The sequence below is a fragment of the Ornithorhynchus anatinus genome, chromosome 4 (assembly GCF_004115215.2).
Source record: "Ornithorhynchus anatinus isolate Pmale09 chromosome 4, mOrnAna1.pri.v4, whole genome shotgun sequence".
NCBI classification, from domain to species: domain Eukaryota; kingdom Metazoa; phylum Chordata; class Mammalia; order Monotremata; family Ornithorhynchidae; genus Ornithorhynchus; species Ornithorhynchus anatinus.
Window position 1 is genome coordinate 58,669,962 of NC_041731.1, and position 5,135 is coordinate 58,675,096.

The 5,135-nt window shown below is 40.3% G+C and overlaps 1 non-coding gene across 1 annotated transcript; it reads left to right on the forward strand.

Moving 5' to 3' along the window:
• Positions 1-3,477: 3,477 nt before the first annotated feature.
• LOC114811562 lies at positions 3,478-3,615 on the forward strand. The gene has a single exon (XR_003759258.1). It is a non-coding gene; the product is annotated as a small nucleolar RNA SNORA7 (small nucleolar RNA).
• The last annotated feature ends 1,520 nt before the right edge of the window (positions 3,616-5,135 follow it).

A 5,135-nucleotide genomic window follows, 5' to 3' on the forward strand; every position in this document is an offset into this window, starting at 1 on the left:
AAGTTGGGTAGAGATGAAGGGAGTTGATAGAAAAAACACATAATAATACTATTGATGATTATTATGGTATTTGTTACCACTTACTATGTGTCAAGAACTATTTTAAGTGCTGGGGTTGATATACGGTGATCAGTTTGGACACAGTCCCTGTCCCAAATGGGGCTCATGGACTAAGGTAGAAGGGAGTAGGATTTAATTCCCCATTTTTAGAGATGAGAAAATTGAGGCACAGAGAAGTTAGACTTGCCCAAGGTCACACAGCAAAGTGGCAGAGCTGTGATTAGAACCCAGGTCCTCTGACTTCCCGGCGTAGGGATTTTCCACTAGGCCACACTGCTTCTCTAGGAAGCAAAATCTCAAACGATGTGGAATATTAATGGACAGTTGGAAGCAACGGCAAAAGACCAATCCTTACCCTACAGCAATTAGAAGCAGCGTGGTCTAGTGGATAGAACATGGGCCTGGGAGTCAGAAGGAGCTGGGTTCTAACCCCAGCTCTATGATGTGACTGCTGTGTGACCTCGGGCAAGTAATTTCACTTCTCTGTGCCTCAGTTACCTCATTTGTAAAATGGGATTAAGACTGTGAGGTCTATGTGGAACATGGACTGTATCCAACCTGATTACCTTGTATCTAAATGTATCAGTACAATAAGAGACATCTTTGTACAAGACATGGAAACAGTGTTGCCTAGTGGATAGAGCACAGACCTGGGAGTCGGAAGGATGTTGGTTCAAATCATGGCTCTGCCACATGTCTGCTCTGTGTCTTGGGCAAGTCATTTTACTTCTCTAGGCCTCAATTATCTCATTTATAAAATGGGGATTAAGACTACCAGCCCACTGTGGGACAAGAAATGTGTCCAACCTGATTAGCTTGTATCTACCCCAGTGCCTAGAACAGTGCAGCATGGCTTAGTGGAAAGAGCCCGGGCTTGGGAGTCAGAGATCATGGGTTTGAATTCCTGCTCTTCCACTTGTCAGCTGTGTGACTATGGGCAAGTCACTTAATTTCTCTGTGCCTCAGTTACCTCATCTGTAATATGGGGATTAACCGTGATCCTCACATGGGACAACCTGATTACCCTGTATCTACCCTAGCGCTTAGAACAGTGCTCTGCACATAGCAAGCGCTTAACAAATACCAACATTATTATTATTATTATTATTAACAAATACTATTATTATTATATGGAAAGAATTGTCAATCATCCATTGGTTTAATCAGCTACATGTACACACACTGTTAAAAAATCAGTAGTTCCGTCTTTAAATCTGGACCCAGAGGGAGGATATATCTATCTCTTCAAATACTGAAAAATTACACTTGTAAAAGGAGGAGGTTCCTCTCAGGGTCACATTTAGAGTTTCCAGTACTTTACCAGTCACCACTACAGGAGGGAGAGTCAAGCAGAGGCATACCCATTTGCTTAGAACAGTGCTTGGCACAGAGTAAGCACTTAACAAATACCATTATTATTATTATTCCTAGCTTGGCCAGTGGCTCGTGAGTGGAAGGCCATCCGCTACAAGTCACAACTCCCCTATGCTGGGCAGCAGTGGCATGGGAGAGATTTGAGGGCAGAGACTCGTTTACTGTGTGGAAGGAGGCAATAGTAAACCACTTCTGTAGTTTTACCAAGAAAACTCTTATGGATATGCTACCAGAACAATTGCAGATGGAAGTGGGGAGCTCTAGGAGCGATAGAGAAGCAGCATGGCTCAGTGGAAAGAGCCCAGGCTTCGGAGTCAGAGGTCATGGGTTCTAATTCCGGCTGTGCCACTTGTCAGCTGTGTGACTTGGGGCCAGTCACTTCACTTTTCTGTGCCTCAGTTCCTTCATATGTAAAATGGGGATAAAGACTGTGAGCTCCACGTGGGACAACCTAATCGTACTTGATTCTATTTACTGCTATTGTTCTTGTCTGCCCGTCTCCCCCCGTTTAGACTGTAAGCCCGTCAAAGGGCAGGGACTGTCTCTATTTGTTACCGATTTGTACATTCCAAGCGCTTAGTACAGTGCTCTGCACATAGTAAGCGTTCAATAAATACTATTGAATATCCTCCTCAGCGCTTAGAACAGTGCTTTGCAAATAGTAAGGGCTTAACAAATACCATCATCATTATAATTATTATTATATCTCTATGGTGTCGCTATGGGTCGGACACGACTCGACAGCATAAGACATCAACAACAAGGGACTGTAAAGGTTCAAGTGTTTATCAACCTTTTCTAAAATCTGACTGGCACAAGTTTTTAAATTCATGGCACATCTTTTCTCCTTTTCTTCCATCATTCTTAAAAATCAAAGTTTTAAAAATACACCTCGTTCTGGCAGAACAAGGGATTTCACTGTGTGTTTCGGCTAGAAGATTTTAGAGAGTTAGGCAATGTTCATCTAATAACACAAGCCTGTTTGGATACAGGATGCTGCATTATTGTAAGACTAGTTATTATGCTTATGCACTGAAGATCATAGAAGACAAAAGGAGTTTTTATTCTAAAGGAGAGATTTCATTTAGTTTAAGGGAGAATCTAATTATCAGGAGATATAGTGAAGTGGATTATGAGATCAATTGCCAGAGATCTGTGTGAACATCAGGAGGTAATTTCTGTGACACAGTAGGAGGAGTTATCAGCATGGAATGCCCCATTGTGGAGAATGAAATCTAAGTGCAATTTTTCTGATCAAAAATAAGAAAAAGGTCATTGGAGAAATGCATCGAGAATGATAACATAGGGAATGTCCATGGTGGCTCTGCCTACAGTAAGCACTCCATAAATACCATTGATGCTAATGATCATGAGGCTCTGCACACAGTAAGCACTCAATAAATACCACTGAATGACTGAAGAGAAAAATATGGCTCTTAAGAAGAACAGACCCAGTTTAAATATCTATTTTTTCTGGCTTGGGGTTAACTGAAAGCACTTACAACTGCAATAGGCATAAAACAAAATTTAGAACTTAGAAGCAGCAAGTCTAGTGGGTATATCTCAGGACTGGGAGTCAAAAGGACATTGGTTCTAATCCCTGCTCCCCCACTTGTCTGCTCTGTGAGTGTGGGCAGGTCAGTTCGCTTCTCTGGACCTCAGTTACCTCATCTGTAAAATGGAAATTAAAATCGGGAGCCTCATATGGGGCATGGACTGTGTCCAACTTGCTTACCTTGTATCTACCCCAGTGCTTAGAACAGTGCCTGGCACATAGTAAGCACTTAACAAGCACCATTAAAAAGAAAGTGTTTTACAAATGTAAATTAGGGATAAATAATAATTATGATGATGGTGATGATGATGATGAAGACAATGATGATGATGGAGTGACAGGGGAAGGTACACAGGAGGATAGAGCATGGGCTTGAGAGTCAGAATGACCTGGATTCTAATCCAGCTCCACACTTGTCTACTCTGTGACTTTGGGCAAGTCACTTAATTGCTCTGTGCCTCAGTTACCTCATCTATAAAATAGGGATTCCCCTCCCTGAATCGCGACTGGAGAGTTTCCAGTATTCTACCAGGATTGGCTTTGGGAGGGAGAGTCAAGCAGAGGCCTGTCCATTCCATTCCTAGCTTGGGCAGTGGCTAGAGAGTGGAAGGCAGTCTGCTACGAGTCAAAACTCCCCTGTGCTGGGCGTCAGTGGCATGGGAGAGAGTCGAGGGTGGAGATTCAAGCTTACTGCCCAGAAGGAGGCAGTGGTAAACCAATTGCGTATTTTTACCAAGAAAACTCTCTGGATCCACTACCAGAACGATGGCAGATGGAAAGCGAGCCGTTCTGGGAGAGCTGGTCGATGGTGTCGCTATGGGCCGGAAACGACTCGACAGCACAAGACAAGGCAAGACCAAATGAGGATTAAGGCTGCGAGCCGTGTGTGGGAAATGGACTGTGTCCAGTCTGATTAGCTTGTATTTACCCCCAGAACTTAGTAGATTGTCTGGCACATAGTAAGCACTTAGAAATATTATTAAAAAAAAAAACCCAAACCAAAAAGATAACTTTCAGGATATTCCCTTGGCCCTGGTGAAAGTCTCCATTAAAGTCAGGTTTAGAATTCCACAATAACTCAATCTTACTCCTGAACTAAGAACACAAGACCGTACCACTCTTTGAACTCAGTGTTTTAAAAAATAAATTGCGTTTTCATCCCTTATGGAATCTTTCCATACTTGCCTAAAAACTGAGAACTCATCTTGGAAGATGGATAATTTTCTGAAATGAGCATCATGAAGGACTGAACTTCGGACAGTGAATTTTCAAGCCCCTCATTTATAGTTCTTAAAACAAAACTGACATAAGATTGAAGGTGAAAACATTTTTCAACTCAATGAAAATAAATCACCGGTCACTTTGTCTTAAAATTTTTCCATTTTGGGGTAATAAACTCCCAAATACTAAACAAAGATAATATTGTGGGGAGTACAGTTATTATTTTATGATTGTATTGAGCAATTTACATAATATTATTTCTGAGTTCATCTTTTACATCATGAGTCCTAAAACATTAACATATAACAAAAATAACATTAAGCATAATTGGATTAATTTTGTTAGCTGGCTTGATTTAAAATTAATTTTCTTTTATCTGTTTCTATGGTACAAAACAAGTAATTGAAGCTGGAAAGAAAAGTTATAAAATCATTGCAAAAAAATCTGCACAGCACAACTCTGCTATTTTTGGCTTTTCAGTCCTCTTTTTATGCCAACATATTGCAAATTACACTTATCATGGGATCATACACATTTTCCATCTCGTTTCATCTTGAACGCTAAAATGCTAACATATAATATGAATGATATTTGCTTTAATTTGCTAATGTTGCTATTGCTCAGTACATCTCCCAGATCCAAATATCCCCGAAAGTAAGTTCCTTTGATTTCTGCTTTTAAGTGACATAAATTGTATTCACAGGAGAGAAAGCATTACTTAAGTTATCCATAATGCATCTGTTTACATTTTCAACGGGTGTACTTTATCACATAGTCATTGGTTTACATTATAAAAGGATGGCTGTGTAATAAGAAGTTAACAGAAACCACAGGCATTCCTTTGAAATAACTCTAATGGTAATTTTTTTAAGTGAAAATTTAACTTTGATGAAAATGATTATAAAGAAGACATTATTTAACTCCC